Source organism: Marmota flaviventris, chromosome 9 (assembly GCF_047511675.1).
Source record: "Marmota flaviventris isolate mMarFla1 chromosome 9, mMarFla1.hap1, whole genome shotgun sequence".
Lineage (NCBI taxonomy): Eukaryota > Metazoa > Chordata > Mammalia > Rodentia > Sciuridae > Marmota > Marmota flaviventris.
Genome location: NC_092506.1, coordinates 96,960,292 through 96,979,650, shown reverse-complemented (window position 1 = coordinate 96,979,650; position 19,359 = coordinate 96,960,292). Strand labels below are relative to the sequence as shown.

The following is a 19,359-nucleotide window of genomic DNA, read 5'->3' as shown; positions in this document are numbered from 1 at the left end:
GCACATTGCTAGCATCCTGCTAAGGGCACCCCGTGACTGTATCAAAACATGGTAGAGACATGGAAGAGAAATAGCCACAGACAGAAGGTGCCAAACACATGGATTAGACTCACTTTATAATAACTTACTCTTGAGAGGTGGGCATTGGTTCATTCCAAAGTTGGGTCCTTCATGATCTAACCATTCCCCACCAAACCCACCTTTAAGGTTGTACTGTAAGGGTCCGGCGAACGTCGGAGGAAGAGACCACCAAGAGACCGGCTCATGCAACAGCAAAAGGGGTTTATTGAGGATCCAATCCAGCACGCTGGGGCTCTGTGCTCACTCAACAAGGGAGAGCGGCCCAGAGCCCCGAGCAGAGGTTAAGCAGTGCTTAAGCACACTTTTTGGGGAGGGCGGGGGCTTTGTATACATCAGAACAAATCATCATGAGGCATGGGAAAATCGAACAATAACTCTCAAACTTAATTAGCACATTCATTGGCGGGAACAGGTCGGGCGGGGGTGATAGGTCAGTTCTAAAGCGGGGTACACATTCAAACTGATTGGTTTAGGCCCTGAGATGCCTACGTGCCAAACTGCACAGGGTCCTAGGTTATTAAACAACTAGATGGTCAGGGGGAATATTTACTGGGCAGTCCTAGGAATTGTCCTAACAGCTACAGGAATTTCAGGTTTTAGGTGTAGCATAGGAACTTAACAATACCTGGTCCTTTACATTTTAACTCAGGCTTTGCAGCTTAGAAACTTTACAACACCCGGTCTTTTACACTTTAACTTCAATTTCTTTTACCCTTACAGTACCACCTCAATTTTGTTACCTCAGAGACCAAAAGCTTATAGCATGAACCTTTAGGAAACAAACCATATACAAACCATAGCAAGCCTACACATGTAGTGATGAAATAAAATTAACAAGGATCTCAAAATGCATAATTTAAAAATGAGTAAGTGGTGCCTAGGGATGAATGCAGTTCAGTAGTAGAGCACTTGCCTAACATGTGAGACCCTGGGTTTGATCCCCAGCATTGTAATGAAAATAAATAAGTTGGTTGGGGTGTAACTCAGTGGTAGAGCACTTGCCTAGCTCGTGTGTGACCCTGAGTTCAGTCCCTAGTACTGAAAAAAAAAAAAAGTCTCCCAGAACTGAATTATCTAAGTGAATAAAATATTTTTACAATATAAAAAATTCAGGCTGGATCTGGGGCTCAGCAGTAGAGCACTCGTCTAGCAAGTGCAAGGCCCTGAATTCGATCCTCGGCACCACATATAAATAAATAAATAAAATAAAGGTATTATGTCCAACTACTTCTAAAAAATAAATGTTTAAAAATAAAAATGCATAGTTTTAAGATAATACAACATTGTGCTGAGCGTGGTGGTGCACGCCTGTAATCCCAGCGGCTCAGGAGGCTAAGGCAGGAGGATCACAAGTTCAAAGCCAGCCTTAGCAAAAAGTGATGCACTAAGCAACTCAGCAAGACCCTGTCTCTAGATAAAATACAAAAAAGGGCTGGATGTGGCTCAGTAGTTAAGTGCCTCTGGGTTCAATCCCTGACACCAAAAAATAAATAATAAAATATATATACCATTGTGTTGGTACATATATTGTACTCAAAAAAATTGGTTTGAATCTTTTGGGTTATTGGTCCTAATAATGAAAGATTTTGATATTTGACTTGTTTTTGGTGGGGAGGGATGGATATTGAACTCAGGGGTACTTTACCACTGAGTTACATCCCCAGCCCTTTTGTTTTTTATTTTGAGACGGGGTCTTGGTCAGTTGGTAAGGCTAACCTGGAACTTGCAATCCTTCTGCCCAGACCACCCAAGTTGCTGGGATTACAGGTGTGCACCACAGATCTGGCCTTGGATTTTAAAAAATATCCTTAACATTATTGAACTTTCTGGGACCCTTCGCTTGACTAATTTCTGAATTTCTTCTGAAGTCAGGATATCATTAAAAGTCAGTTTGATCCTGAATACAGCAACATAAAAAAGGATTATATACTCTGACAGTGTCATTCATCCCAGAAATGCAAAAATGGTCTAACTTCCTAAAATCAATTAACACAATTCACATATTAATACAGTAAAGGATTAAACCACATTACCATATCAATAGATTCAGAAAAAAAGGATTTGACTAAATCTAAATCATAATAAGAATTCTCAACAAACTTGAAAGAGAACTTCCTCAACGTGATAATTGTCATCTATAAATACCTATAACTAACATCATACTTAATGATGAAACACTGAATGCTTTCCCCTGTGATCAGGAGTATGCAAGCATGTCAGTTCTTATAGCTTCTATTCAGTGTTATACTGGAGGTTCCTGTCAGTGCAGCCAGACAAGAGAAAGAAATAAAAGGCATCCAGATTAGAAATGAAGAAGTCTTTTTTTTTAAGAAAATCATGATTTTGTATGTAGAAAATCCTACATAATATACATGCGCATGCGCAGACACACACACACACACACACACACACACACACACACCCCTGCATACGCGCGTGCACGCACACACTCATCTGTTAGAATTAATAAACGAGTTCAGCAACTTGCAGAATATGATAACATCAACATGTTAAAAAATTGTGCTTCTACATACCGGCAAAAATCTGCAAATAAAACTTAAAAAACAATTCGATTTACAATAGTACTAAAAATATTAAAATACAGTAGCCCCTCATCTGCAGTTTCTCTTTCTGTGGTTTCAGTTACCTAAGAACAACCATGGTCAAAAAATATCAAATGAAAATTCCAGGGATAAACAACTCATAAATTTTTAATTGTGCACCATTCTGAGTAGCATAATGAAATCCCTCACAATCTAGCTTTGTTCAGCCTGAGACATGAGTCATCCCTTTGTCCATGCTATATATATGCCACCCACACTTTTGGTAACCTAGTAGCCATCTTGGTTATCAGATTTACTGTCACATACAGTATAATGCTTGTGTTTACAGGGGCAAGGATGGAGGGTTCAGGGTGCAGAGTCCAGGGCTCATCTCACCTCCAGGAGTCATTATATTGCCACAGAGACAAGATCAATGTGTAGCTTCACTGTCATGTTATTGAAAAATGATTTATTGGAAGGATCAAAGCTTTGGCTTCTCTCTCCTTCCCTCCTCCTGGGTAACACACTATCTTGGGGGTTTATCAATTTCATATTATTTGAAGCCATCACTTTATAATTTACTTACATACTATACTTATTATTTATTGTCTCTATTCCCCAGTAGAATTTTGGTCCACAGGGCAGGAGTCTCTCTCTGTTCTATTCACTATTACATCCCAAGCACCCAGAGCAAAACCTGCTACTTAACTGGTGGTGCTCAATTTATGAATATATATAAGTGAATGAAGAAGAAAAATATAAATTCCAGGGAGTAATACTTTCTTACAGACAAAGCAAGTCAATCGATAAAATGTACACATTTCCAAACTCTGCAAAGACTTGAAGATTCTAGTCAAGAGCCTCAGCTCTTTGAACTGAGGGGCAGAGGATCTACCTAATCTGTAACTTAGGATTTTGCCTGTCATTTAGCCATGGCTGTTGGCCTCAGTATCTTTCATGGTTAAAGGTTTACTACAGAAGAGAGAACACCAAACACCTGCTAGACATAGGGCTGCTAAGGACAGCTTTGCAGGTGGTACATGATGTACAGAACAAACATAGGGCCCTCCCTGCTCAGCATTCCTTATCTACTTTGATAAAACCTCACACCCTCAAATTCCAGAAAGTAGACAGGCTCTACCCTTCCCTGGGGCACCCTGAAAGGAATGGTTATATCCAAGCTAGGGATCTGGAAATTCTTCCCTATTAATGCCTATTATATGTCAGGCATTATATTATTTAGCTACACAAATATCTATAAGTCAAGTTCCTAACAAACAGGCTCCCAAGGCCAAGTTAATCTATGGGAGGTGTTCTCAAGTTGCTTAAAAAGCAATAACAACCATAGTGCTAGGGCGAGGACAGAATTTCCTCACTCCTCTAAGTAGTGATTAAGGGTAGGCTGCCTGCCAAACTCACAAGCTTCACCAGAGTGTGGTTTCCTGGTTCCTTCCTGTCTTTGCAGTCTGGCAGTCTGGCAAATATATATATATATATCCTTAAAACTTTATTCTCATTAACAAATGACCCAAGATTCATGTTTCATGGCACGTACAAAACAAGGGCTGCTTGATTAACAGAAAAGGGAGCTTTTTGCCAAGATCTCTCCCTCCCTCCAAAGAATAAACTTCCAACTGCCAATCAGTCTTTGACCTGCTACCTCACCTCCTTACCCCACTGTCCAACTAGCCCATCAAGTTGGAAGCTTTGTGTTGCATCCCTGAAGCTCAAATGTTATTTTCACCCACAGATAGAAGAAAAATCAACTGAAGAATTATTTGAGTAATGTCTCTTATGCATCCAACAAATCTTTACTGAGCACCCACTGTGAACCAGCCTCATTTGTAGGTGCTAAGGATTCAGTAAATGAGAGAGACAGATTCTGGTTCACAAGGAGCTTACATTTTAGTAGAGAGAAATTAAGACAGACAAATATTTTTTAGAGATCAAAATATCAAATAGTAGCCAGGTGTGGTGACGTATACCTGTAATCCCAGCAACTCAGGAGGCTAAGGCAGGCAGATTATGAGTTCAAATCCAGCCTCAGCGACTTAGCAAGGCCCTAAGCAACTTAGAACCTGACTTAAAATAAAAGGACTGGGCATGTGGCTCAGTGGTAAAGTGCCCCTGGGTTTAATACCTGGTACCAAATAAAATAAAATCAGCAAAAAATGCTATGGGGAGAAAGGCACAATGGCGCATGCTAGTAATCCCAGCAGCTCAGGAGGCTGGAGGATCCAAGTTCAAAGCCAGCCTCAGCAACGGCAAAGCACTTAAGCAACTCCGTGAGACCCTATCTCTAAATAAAATACAAAATAGGGCTGGTGATGTGGCTCAGTGGTCAAGTGCCTCTGAGTTCAATTCCTGGTACAAAAAAAAAAAATGCTATGTGGAGAATTAAGAACCTCTATGACAAAGTGATAGTTAAACTAAGATCTGAAGTCCAAGACAAAAGTTCCTATGCCAAGAATATGAAGACGAGCATCTCAGGCAAAGAGGAGAGCTAGTGCTGAGGTTGGAAACTAGAGCAAGTTTGGGCTGTACATAAGGCAGGGAAAGCTGCTACAGTCCCCAGTGAACAGCAAAAAGAAGAGTGGTCATGGATGAGGTGGAGAAGCAGTCCGGACTAGTCAGAGGCTCCATGAACTCAGGAAATGCTGTGTTTTGGATAAGGTCCATGTATTAAAAGCTTGGTCCCCAGGATGCCACTATTAGGAGGTGATGTAACCTTTAAGTGGGGCCTACTGGGAGGTATTTATGTCATTGGAGGTATGCCCTCAAAAGGGATTGTGGTCTCTTCCTCTTCCTCTCTTGCTCTAATTTCTGGTGAATGGTTTGCTCCACTATGTGCCCCCTCTATAACATGCTGCCCTCAGTCAGGGCCTGGAACTCCCAGAATCATTAACCAAAATCAACCTTATCTCTTTCTAAGCTAATTGCCTCTGGTATTTTGTTATATGACAGAAAGCTAACTGATTCCGGAAATGAATGTAAATTTGATCTAAATGCTAATGAAGGGTTTTTAGCAGGAGGGATGATGCACCCTGATTTATGTTTCTAAGATTACTTAGGTCACTGGGAGGAGAATCGATTTTAACTTGTCAAAGATGGAAGCAGGGAAACCATTTGGGAGAAAATGCACTAGCCCAGGAGGAGAAGGATGATAGCAGAGTAGGATGCAGGAGTGGAGGGAGAGGGAACCCAGAATCGAATGTTGTGGAGGAAAGTAGGAAGGATCTGTCAATGGGTTAGACATAGGATACGAATAGGGGAGAATCCAGGACGACTCCCGGTTTTGGGTCTGACCACACTGTGCTCACAGATAACCTGGCCTATGAGAGTTGTTTCCCAGGCAAGCTGAATAGCTAAAGGACCTAGCTAATCTGCCATCTACTTTCCCTGTAAAAACATGCCCTGCATTTGCAATGGAACTTTTCATGTGCAGAATCATACATAGGTAGACCTCCTCAACAAGGCATCTGCCAGGGGCAGTGGCACACACTTGTAATCCCAGCTACTCAGGAGGCTGAGGCAGGAGGATCACAAGTGCAAGGCCAGCCTCAGAAACTTAGTGAGGCCCTAACCATCTTAGTGAGGCCCTCAGCAACTTAGGGAGATCTGTCTCAAAAAATAAAGGGCCGGGGATATAGTTCAGGGTAAAGTGACCCTGGGTTCAATCCTAGTACCAAAAGAAAAGGCCTTCTCCAGACAGCTCTGGAATTGATTATGAAATTTTCCTGTTTAAAATAATGACTATGAAGAAAGTGTATATTCAATGCCTGAAGCAAGTGAGGCATAAACCTATTGCATACATATTCATAATAATGTAAGCAACCAATGTACATGCTTATTGTTAAAGTCATGTGAGACCCAAAATTAACTGCAGCTCATATTGTTCAAATCCTTTCACAGAATTTAATATAAGGAACACGTCTTGTTTATAATCATAATGCCCTGATTTCAAAATATTTAGAGGCACTATAATCCCCATTATACAGAAGCGTAAACTGAAGTACAGAGGAAATAATAAATGGAAACTTAAGAAGTGAAATGTTGGAAGGGGCCCAGCGGCCCACCTGCCCGGTAGACAGACCACCCAATTGGAGGAGGGGCCCAGCCGCCGCCTGCGCCTGCACCATAGGCAGACCACGCGACCTGGAGAAGGGGCTCAGCGGCCCGCCTGCGCAGCAGACAGAGCTCCCCAGTTGGAGGAGCCCAGTCTCCTGCCTGTGGAGTAGACAGACCACCCCAACTGGAGGAGGGGCCCTGCCGCACGCCTGTGCAGTCACCTGACCAAGCTCTTGACAAACATAAGGTTTCCCCAACACCCCCCACTTCATCAAACACCTTATGAGAAAAACTGATGGAACTCATCTTGGAAAATCCCACCAACCCTTAAAACCCACCAACCAGTTGGCGTGGCTACCAGCGCGGTTCTGCAGTGGATCAGGCACCTGGTTTACATCTCAGAGAATAAAAGTAGAGAGGCCAAAGGTGGAAGCTCAAGTCCTCTCACACTGACTACCACCACCATCCTGAACCCAGAGACTCAAGCTAGGAATAGACAATGCCACCAACTGGAAGAAATGAAAACAGAGTTCTGAGAGACATTTTTTTTTCTTTCTTTTTTTATCTTCTCTCTCTCTTTTCATCCATTCATCCAGTCTCCTCTACCCTTCCCCCTCTGGTCCTCGCAACTTCAACGTATGTGAAACCAAAAATTGTGCATGAAAAAGGTCTTTAACAACTGAATCACCAGAATAATATACTATAGAGGAATTGCATATGCCCCACCTCCCTCCCCCCTTTTTATTTCTTTTCTTTTTTCTCTTATTTTCTTTTTCCTGCTCTCTTTTTTCTCTTCCTTTCCTTGTTATTTGTTTTCCTCCCTCTTACTCCCTCTATCCCACTTGAAACCCCCTAAAATTTACTATTCATAAGTAGGGTAATCTTATAAATACAGATAGAAATTTGAATCTATACATTATTCCATAAATTACCCATCTATTGGTTAGAGCTTTCCAAAGTTACTAAGTTAGATTAACCCCATACCCTCACTCCTTTCCCCCAAAACATAACATCCTACACCTGAAATTCAGTTTTCTTCAAGCTACCAGAAACAGTATGCCTTTCATGAAACTAATGACTATATTTGTAAACGATAATAGAAACCAACATTTGTAGACATAGAGTCTAGCTATAAATGTAGTAATAAGGAAAACGTGTGCTTAGATAATGTACTATTGATATTGAGAACTGTTAACATTGTCTTTCTCCACAAAAGGGAGACTTTGAAACTATACAAGAGCAATATAAATATAAAGGGGAAAAATTCAATAACACAACAGTTTCACAAAGCAGAAAGAAACGTGAGCAGTATGAAAAGACAAGGAAAGAAAGGACCACAATCAATGCAGGTCAACTCAACTTTAGAAGAGGTAATATCTGCAGCAGATGGAATGTCAGATAAAGAATGCAGGATATACATGCTTCAGATGATCTGGAGTCTCAAGGAAGACATTAGACAGCAAAATCAGATGATGAAAGATCACTTTGACATTGAATTAAATAAACAAATCTAAGAAGCAAAAGATCAACTATACAGGGAGATAGAGGTTATAAAAAACAAACAGAAACCCTAGAAATGCAGGAAGCAATAAACCAAATTAAAAACTCAAATGAGTGTACTACCAGCAGAGTAGAACACTTAGAAGATAGAACATCAGACAATGAAGACAATGTATTTCAACTTGAAAAGAACATAAACAGCTCAGCAAGACTGTTAAGAAACCATGAGCAGAACATCCAAGAAATATGGGATAACATAAAGAGACCAAACTTAAGAGTCATTGGGATACAGGAAGGTATAGAACTCCATACCAAAGGAATGAGCAATCTATTCAATGAAATAATACGAGAAAACTTCCCAGACTTGAAGAATGAGACAGAATCCCAAATCCTAGAAGCCTACAGGACGCCGAATGTGCAAAATCATAAGAGATCCACACCTAGACACATTATGAAGATGCCCAACATACAGAATAAGGAGAGAATTTTAAAAGCTACAAGAGAAAGGAAGCAGATTACATTTAGGGGTAAACCAATCAGGATAACAGCTGATCTTTCAACACAGACTCTGAAAGCTAGAAGATCCTGGAACAACATATTTCAAACGCTGAAAGAAAATGGGTTCCAACCAAGAATTGTGTATCCAGTGAAATTAAGCTTCAGGATGGAAGATGAAATTAAAACCTTCCACGATAAACAAAAGTTAAAAGAATTTACAGCTAGAAAACCAGCTCTTCAAAACATTCTCGGCAAAACGTTACAGGAAGAGGAAATGGAGAATAACAATGAAAACCAACAGCAGGAGGTAGTACAGTAAAGGGAAAAAATAATCAAAGAGGAAAAAAAACCATGTTAAGTAACATAAATAAACAAATATGGCTGGAAGTACAATCCATATCTCAATAATAACCCTAAATGTTAATGGCTTAAACTCACCAATTAAGAGACACAGGCTAGTAGAATGGATCAAAAAAAAAAAAAAAAAAAAAGATCCAACAATATGCTGCCTACAGGATTCGCATTTGATAGGAAAAGACATACATAGACTGAAGGTGAAAGGTTGGGAAAAATCATATCACTCATATGGACCTCGGAAACAAGCAGGAGTGTCCATACTCATATCAAATAAAATAGACTTCAAGCCAAAGTTAATCAAAGGGGATAAAGAAGGACACTACATACTGCTCAAGGGAACCATACACCAACAAGACAACATGACATAACAATCATAAATATATATGCCCCAAACAATTGTGCAGCTATGTTCGTCAAACAAACTCTTCTCAAGTTCAAGAGTCTAATAGACCACCATACAATAATTATGGGAGACTTCAACACACCTCTCTCACCACTGGACAGATCTTCCAAACAAAAGTTGAATAAAGAAACTATAGAACTCAATAATACAATTAATAACATAGACGTAATTGACATATATAGAATATACCACCCAACATCAAGCAGTTACACTTTTTTCTCAGCAGCACATGGATCCTTCTCAAAAATAGATCATATATTATGTCACAGGGCAACTCTTAGAAATTATAAAGGAGTAGAGATAATACCATGCATCCTATCTGATCATAATGGAATGAAACTGGAAATCAACGATAAAAGAAGGAAGGAAAAATCATGCATCACTTGGAGAATGAAAAATAGGTTACTGAATGATCAATGGGTTACAGAAGACATCAAGGAGGAAATTAAAAAATTCTTAGAGATAAATGAAAACACAGACACAACATTATCGGAATCTATGGGACACAATGAAAGCAGTTCTAAGAGGAAAATTCATTGCTTGGAGTTCATTCCTTATAAAAAGAAAAAACCAACAAATAAATGATCTCACACTTCATCTCAAAACCCTAGAAAAAGAAGAGCAAAACAACAGCAAAAGTAATAGAAGGCAAGAAATAATTAAAATCAGAGCTGAAATCAATGAAATTGAAACAAAAGAAACAATTGAAAAAATTGACAAAATTAAAAGTTGGTTCTTTGAAAAAATAAATAAGATCGACAGACCCTTAGCCATGCTAATGAAGAGAAGAAGAGAGAGAACTCAAATTACTAGCATACGGAATGAAAAAGGCAATATCACAATAGACACTTCAGAAATACAGAAGATAATCAGAAATTATTTTGAATCCTTATACTCTAATAAAATAGAAGATAGTGAAGGCATCGATAAATTTCTTAAGTCATATGATCTGCCCAGATTGAGTCAGGAGGATATACACAACCTAAATAGACCAATATCAATTGAGGAAATAGAAGAAGCCATCAAAAGACTACCAACTAAGAAAAGCCCAGGACCGGATGGATATACAGCAGAATTTTACAAAACCTTTAAAGAAGAACTAATACCAATACTTTTCAAGCTACTTCAGGAAATAGAAAAAGAGGGAGAACTTCCAAATTCATTCTACAAGGCCAACATCACCCTGATTCCTAAACCAGACAAAGACACTTCAAAGAAAGAAAACTACAGACCAATATCTCTAATGAACATAGATGCAAAAATCCTCAATAAAATTCTGGCAAATCGGATACAGAAACATATCAAAAAGATCGTGCATCATGATCAAGTAGGATTCATCCCTGGGATGCAAGCCTGGTTCAATATACGGAAATCAATAAATGTTATTCACCACATCAATAGACTTAAAGATAAGAACCATATGATCATCTCAATAGATGCAGAAAAAGCATTCGACAAAGTACAGCATCACTTTATGTTCAAAACACTAGAAAAACTAGGGATAACAGGAACATACCTCAACATTGTAAAAGCAATCTATGCTAAGCCTCAGGCTAGCATCATTCTGAATGGAGAAAAATTGAAGGCATTCCCTCTAAAATCTGGAACAAGACAGGGATGCCCTCTCTCACCACTTCTGTTAAACGTAGTTCTCGAAACACTGGCCAGAGCATTTAGACAGACGAAAGAAATTAAAGGCATAAAAATAGGAAAAGAAGAACTTAAATTATCACTATTTGCAGATGATATGATTCTATACCTAGCAGACCCAAAAGGCTCTACAAAGAAACTATTAGAGCTAATAAATGAATTCAGCAAAGTGGCAGGATATAAAATCAACACACATAAATCAAAGGCATTTCTGTATATCAGTGACAAATCTTCTGAAATGGAAATGAGGACAACCACCCGATTCACAATATCCTCAAAAAAAATAAAATACTTGGGAATCAACCTAACAAACGAGGTGAAAGACTTATACAATGAAAACTACAGAACCCTAAAGAGAGAAATAGAAGAAGATCTTAGAAGATGGAAAAATATACCCTGTTCATGGATAGGCAGAACTAACATCATCAAAATGGCGATATTACCAAAAGTTCTCTATAGGTTTAATGCAATGCCAATCCAAATCCCAACGGCATTTCTTGTAGAAATAGATAAAGCAATTATGAAATTCATATGGAAAAATAAAAGACCCAGAATAGCAAAAACAACTCTAAGCAGGAAGTGTGAATCAGGCGGTATAGCGATACCAGACCTCAAACTATACTACAGAGCAATAGTAACAAAAACAGCATGGTACTGGTACCAAAACAGGCGGGTGGACCAATGGTACAGAATAGAGGACACAGAAACCAATCCACAAAACTACAACTATCCTATATTTGATAAAGGGGCTAAAAGCATGAAATGGAGGAAGGATAGCATCTTCAACAAATGGTGCTGGGAAAACTGGAAATCCATATGCAACAAAATGAAACTGAATCCCTTTCTCTCGCCATGCACAAAAGTTAACTCAAAATGGATCAAGGAGCTTGATATCAAATAAGAGACACGGCGTCTGATACAAGAAAAAGTTGGCTACGATCTACATACTGTGGGGTCAGACTCCAAATTCCTCAATAGGACACCCATAGCACAAGAGTTAATAACAAGAATCAACAAATGGGACTTACTCAAACTAAAAAGTTTTTTCTCAGCAAGAGAAACAATAAGAGAGGTAAATAGGGAGCCTACATCCTGGGAACAAATTTTTACTCCCCACACTTCAGATAGAGCCCTAATATCCAGAGTATACAAAGAACTCAAAAAATTAAACAATAAGAAAACAAATAACCCAATCAACAAATGGGCCAAGGACCTGAACAGACACTTCTCAGAGGAGGACATACAATCAATCAACAAGTACATGAAAAAATGCTCACCATCTCTAGCAGTCAGAGAAATGAAAATCAAAACCACCCTAAGATACCATCTCACTCCAGTAAGATTGGCAGCCATTATGAAGTCAAACAACAACAAGTGCTGGCGAGGATGTGGGGAAAAGGGTACACTTGTACATTGCTGGTGGGACTGCAAATTGGTGCAGCCAATTTGGAAAGCAGTATGGAGATTCCTTGGAAAGCTGGGAATGGAACCACCATTTGACCCAGCCATTCCCCTTCTCAGTCTATTCCCTAAAGACCTAAAAAGAGCATACTACAGGGATACTGCTACATCGATGTTCATAGCAGCCCAATTCACAATAGCTAGACTGTGGAACCAACCTAGATGCCCTTCAATAGATGAAGGGATAAAAAAAAATGTGGCATTTATACACAATGGAGTATTACTCTGCACTAAAAAATGACAAAATCATGGAATTTGCAGGGAAATGGATGGCATTAGAGCAGATTATGCTAAGTGAAACTAGCCAATCCCTAAAAAACAAATGCCAAATGTCTTCTTTGATATAAGGAGAACAACTAAGAACAGAGCAGGGAGGAAGATCATGAGAAGAAGATTAATATTAAACAGGGACAAGAGGTGGGAGGGAAAGAGAGAGAGAAGGGAAATTGCCTGGAAATGGAAGGAGACCCTCATTGTTACACAAAATTACATATAAGAGGAAGTGAGGGGAAAGGGAAAAAAACAAGGGGGAGAAATGAATTACAGTAGATGGGGTAGAGAGAGAAGACAGGAGGGGAGGGGAGGGGAGGGGGGATAGTAGAGCATAGGAAAGGCAGCAGAATACAATAGTCACTAGTATGGCAGTATGTAAAAACGTGGATGTGTAACCGATGTGATTCTGCAATCTGTATATGGGGTAAAAATGGGAGTTCATAACCCACTTGAATCGAATGTATGAAATATGATATGTCAAGAGCTTTGTAATGTTTTGAACAACCAATAATAAAAATTTTTTTAAAAAAAAAAAGAAGTGAAATGTTTACTCCAAGGTCACACAGCTAGTCCCTGGCAGTGCCAGACCTTCTGGCCCTTCTGGTCAACCCAGTGCTCTTTCCACCAGGCTATATGGTTTTCCTAATAATTATTACAGTACTGAGTATCCTTGGACCCCATGGAGAAGAGATAAATGAATTTCTAAAAAAAAGACTTTTTGAGATCTTAGAAAAGGCACACAACCAACATCCAGGGAGCATGCCAGGAAGACAGCAGGAAGACCCTGCCCTTGAGACATTTAGAGTCAGAGAGCTGGTCATTTGGCAGATATTGCTAAGCACCTACTATATGCCAGGCATTGTACCAGACACCAGGCATACAAAGATGAACCACGCATAGTACCTTCTTTCAAGGAAATATGACTCTGTGAGGGAAAAAAAGCGTACTTGAAAAACGTTAAAAACATACAAAAAAAGACACTGTGGACTAGTTCTTTACCATATCAAAAGCATTCATCAATCCCATAAAATTCTGCTTCTCCAATTGGCTCTGTCCTTTCTTTTAATTAATCACACTAGTTATGTGGCACCGGGCCACTGAATAAAAGCAATTGCTTATTTATTTTATCATTGCTAGTAATTCTAATAACTATTGCAGTTATTCATGGTTTCACAGAAGTACAATCATTTATGCTGACAGCAAGTGTCAGACACAACAATGGCACATTAAACACAAAAATGTTTTCTAATGATGGTGGTAATGCTGATGGAGCCATGCCACGTGGAGTTAGTGAATTCTTCCTAGAGTAGGTGATTTAATAATCAGATTCTGGGTAAGAGGCTTGTTCTGGTGAAGAAAAAGACAAAACAATTACTACCTACTGTCAACTTCTCAAAAATGTTTTGACATACATTATTAGTTTTTTTCTATAGTAAAAAAAAAAAGAGTAAGTCTGTAGGGGAAATTTTGTATTTCAGTAAAAAATTATACATTGTGTTGAGATGATCCCTTCATTTATCTGACTCCAAATCCATAGAAGTTATTTTCCATTCTGTAAGTTATAAATGACTAATAACAGTGCAAAGTAATTTTTTATCTATAGACATGCAAGTTCCATCCTATCTGATGGAAGAGCCACTGACTTCCTCCCTCCCTCCTAGAAAACCAGCTTTGCCTCTGCTTTTACTTTTATTTTAATATTTCTCACTTGTAAATGTGTCCATTCTTCAGAACCTCTTTTAAAACAATTGCAGAATTTGGCACTGGGTTGGATCCTCAGCACCACATAAAAAAATAAACAAATAAAATAAACTCATAAAAAAATAAAATTGCTGTCCTTTAAAAAACAAATTTCCTGGTTCCTTCTCCTGTGGTTCGGATCTTGAATGACCCCAAAGGCCTATGTGTTGAAGGCTTGGTTGCCAGTCCCTGGAACTAGTGGGAAGTGGTAGAACCTGTAAGAGGTGGAGCCTAATGGAAGGAAGTTAGGGCACTGGAGCTGTGCCCTTGGAAGGTACACTGGGACCCTGGCCCCTTCCTCTCTTTTTACTTCCCAGCCACCATGAAGTAAAGAGAGCTCCTCCATTACTGTACCCACATCAGGATGTAGTGGGCTACCAGAGGCCCCAATTAACAAGGCCAAGAAACTGTGGACTGAAACCATGAGCCAAAATAAACATTTCTTCTTATAAGTTGATGATCTCAGGTACATTATCATAGTGATAAAAAGTTGACAAGCATACTCTTATAGATTAATGAATAGAATAAAATTTTAACACATGATCATTTTTATGTCTGTATGAGGGTCATAGTTTTATCTTAATTTGAACATTGTCTTTCAAGCAGATAAAAGAGAGATAGACAATATAAGAAAATGGGGGAGCTGGGGTTATGGCTCAGCGGTAGAGTGCTCGCCTTGCACATGCAAGGCCCTGGGTTCGATCCTCAGCACTATATATATATATATATATATATATATATATATATATATGTAAAGTTATTGTGTCCAACTACAACTACAAAAATTTTTTTAAATTTATTTTAAATTAAAAAAAACAAAGTGGGAGACACTAAGACAGAAGACAAAAAGATAAGGAGATTATCTGGTAAAATCTGAGGGAATCATTTAGAAGTCAAATCTTTAAAGTTAACTGGATATAAACTTTTCTTTCGGGTTGTGGTATAAGTGTGTGTTGGGAAAATATAATTAAAAATATTTTCCCAACCCAGAAAACCTCTCAACAAAGCAAGAGAAAGAAAACATTTTTATTATTGAATAAGCCTTAAACCAGAGTGTGATGCACATTCCATGCAGCCCATTAGCAGATGCAAAGACAGAAAGGAATCTCACCCTTTCACATAGTCAAGCAGAAAAACCCATTCCATACGTGTTCTCAAGACCAACCGTAAACAGTCCTCAAGTAAGAGGACCTGGCAGCACCACTTATTACACATAGTTCATCCTAAATTTACCAGGTAATAGGGGCAGCCATCTGTGCTACTTAATTGATTTCAGACAAAGGAGAAATAAACTTATCCTATCTTTCTGACAGAAGATAGTTTTGTACCTGCAAAAAGAGTCAGGTATTCACTGAAGTTAGTCTCCTACCCTCCCATCAAAACTGGAATATCAAGATACTATCTTCCCTGGATGATTTCATTGCAAAAAAAAAAAAAAATGGTTTCCAAGTGTTTAAAAAAAAACATCCCTGGGCAAAGGCTTATTTAAATTTTAAAAGGATTTCATATACTTCAAAGAATAAGAAAGAACTTACAAGTTTTCTAAAGTAAATACTCTAAGAGACCAGAGCATCTCTCTTCCCTTATTTTTAACAGGGAGAACTGAGTCTCTTATTTAAGTTTGAATTTGCCTTACTTACTCAGGTAACTGTACTGCTCACCTGCACAGTTGGAGGCGTGGCCAATGCCCTCCCCACAAATTGTGATGCTCAGACCCCCACATGCAAGTCCAGTTCCATCTCTTAAGGCCCCAACCCTCTCTGAGGCATTCAGAAGTCCCTGTGTGACTATACCTGTCCAAGAGGTTTGGGTCTGCTTGGCATTGAGACTGAAGGATGGCATCGTTGCTACTAGACAGGTTGTTCCTGGAAGAGTCACTCTTGGAGCTGGTGTCACAGATGTCTTGAGGAAAGTTAAAGGGACTTTCCACTCTCTACAACAGTCTAAAGAGTTCCTCAGGAGAGGTCAAGCTCATGCCCCACTATTGGGTTCCGTCAGGGGTTCTCCAACTCAAACTCTTTTGATGTAGCTACTTCCCCAGCATGTGAGTCTTCCCTGAGAAAGTGGGTTCCAGCCCAGGCTACTAACAGACTAAGAGCTGTGTTTTTTTCTCTTCCTCAATTCATCAGGGCAGAGACTCAATCACTGACTCCAACTCTAGCCATTATTGCAGTTCTATGGCAGGGAAACAAACTCCTAGTCTTCCCTGCCACTGAATCTAAAACTGATGTTCTAGATTGCTGGAAACTGATGAAAAACCATGCTGTTTTCCTCCAATCAAGGCTCCCTTACCTTGAATGTTGGGGCATGAGATTGGACTCCTATAGCCTGTCCTTTCAAGAGATTCCTGAGTTCCTATAAATTTTCTACCTCCTTCTCTTTTTTTTTAAGTTGGATAGACACAATACCTTTAATTTGTTTACTTATTTTTTATGTGGTGCTGAGGATCAAATCCAGTGCCTCACAAGTGCTAGGCAAGTGTTCTACCACTGAACCATGACCCCAGCCCCCTCTACCTCCTTCTTAAACATTAAACAAATTGGAATATGGACTGCGGATGTAGTTCAGTGGCAGAGTACTTTCCTAGAATACATGAGGCTTTGCATACCTAAGTTCTATCTCCAGTTCTTTTTTTTAAATATTTATCTTTTAGTTTTTTTAGGTAGACATAATATCTTTATTTTACATTTATATGGTGCTGAGGATTGAACCCAGTGCCTTGCGCAAGTTAGGCGAGCACTCTACCACTGAGCCACAACCCCAGCCCTATCTCCAGTTCTTAAAAAAATGAATTTAAAAAAAAAAAGAGGGAAGGGAGGTATCTTAGCACGTTTCCTATTGTTATAACAAAATACCTGAGACCAGGTACTTTGTGAAGAATAGAAGTTTAGGGCTGGTTGTGGCTCAGTGGTAAAGCGCTTGCCTAGCAGCGTGAGACTCTGGGTTTAATCCAGGAAACACATAAAAATAAACAAATAAAATAAAGGTATTGTGTCCATCTACAACTACAAATTTTTTTTTTTTAAAAAAAGAATAGAAGTTTATTGGATCACAGTTTTGGAGACTAAGTCCAAGAAGAGAATTGGCATCTGTTCAGCATACGGGGAAGGCCTGGGCCTTCTTGCTACACCAACACAGGGGGCATCACATGGTGATGAGAAAGCATATTAGCACAGTTCTTTCTTCCTCTTCTTATATAGCCACTAAATACTGTTGGGAGACCTCATTTTCATGACCTCAAGTTCTGCAGGCATCTAACAACACTTAAAATTAATTAGCTTAGAACTTGAGAAAGAATCTGTGTATTCTCAATTCCCAAATTCAGCTTTGAAATTAAAGTTTACTTCTTCTTTGCAAAGAAGAAAAGAAATGAGTTAAGTTTTAGAAAGAGACATTGAAACCTTGAGACAGATAATTAGATTAACTAGCATTACTACTAGTTAATCTACTGGCATTCAAAAGCAATCACACTGTCCCCCCAATGTACAGACTTTTTTTGAGAGAGCACAGGACTAATTCATTCCAAAATTCACCTCCAAATTGGAATTAAATTCATTTCCAACACTCCCCAAATAGAATAGTTTTTGCTAAGGTTCTGAGTCCTTTCCCTAATCATCTTTCCTTTTTAATTGCTAATATAAATGTTTCTAATAATTCATATTTGTTTAAAGAATATAAAAGAAAGTTCAAAACAAAATGGATTAACTGGGCTGGGGTTGTGGCTCAGTGATAGAATGCTCGCCTAGCATGTGTGAGGCACTGGGTTTGATCCTCAACACCACATAAAAATAAAAAATAAAGGTATTGTGTCCACCTACAACTAAAAAATATTTTTTTTAAAAAATGGATTAACTATTATGATGAATCAAATACTCACAGATTTTGCATATTGTCATTGCTCACTTTTTTGCAGCTGCCAAATTGAGCAATAGGTGTGGGGAATTCCACCCAATTTCAAGGGAAATGACCTCAAGAGAAAGTAATTATCCCTTTGAGCAGCTCTACTACCCGGGTGACTGATCTTGGTTCATAAGTTTCAGGGTCTTGCTGACTCACTTCTCTAGTTAAGATGTTTATCGCCTGGAGCATAACACTTAGGCCACCGAATCCATTTCTACTTTGAATATGCCAAAATTAAAAGCATCACAGGAAGAGGAATCCCTCTTACATGTTAGTTACAACATAAATATAAGTGAAAGAGAAAAAAAAAAAGAGCTTGTGCTTTTTCAGGAATCCTTTCTTTATCTGGCATTATTGAATACTGGTGTGTTTTTGTTTTTGTTTTTGGTGGTGGGTACTGGGGTTTAAACCCAGGAGTGCTTTACCACTGAGCCACATCCCCAGGCCTTTTTTTTTTTTTTTTTTTTTTTTTGAATGCTTTTTATTTTTATACTAACTTGCACAGGGCCTTGCAAAGTTGCTGAGATTGGCTTTGAACTTATTACGATCCTCCTACCTCAGCCTCCCAAGTCGCTGGGATTACAGACAGGGGCCACTGTACCTGGCACTGGGATGGGCTTTATGTTGAAAAGGAGAAAGAAGACCATTGACTGTCTATTATTGGGCTCTCTTGTTTGAGCTTAATGGTTCATCAGGGGACATGGATCTAGGCTTCAAGTTTAAGGGTCAGATCCTTAAATTTGTCCCATTAGCCATTAGAGATTCAGTTTGGCTATGCTCTTTAAAAAAAAAAAAATTTTAAGATACTGATGGGCCTTTATTTTATTCATTTATTTATTTGTGGTGCTGAAAATCAAATCCGGTACCTCACACTGGCTAGGCAAG

General features: G+C 38.9%; 1 protein-coding gene across 1 annotated transcript in view; it reads right to left on the bottom strand.

Moving 5' to 3' along the window:
- The window catches only part of Tex12 (testis expressed 12), a 62,244-nt gene that overhangs the window by 27,662 nt on the left and 15,223 nt on the right, over positions 1-19,359 (bottom strand). The gene's annotated exons all lie outside the window — the stretch shown is intronic.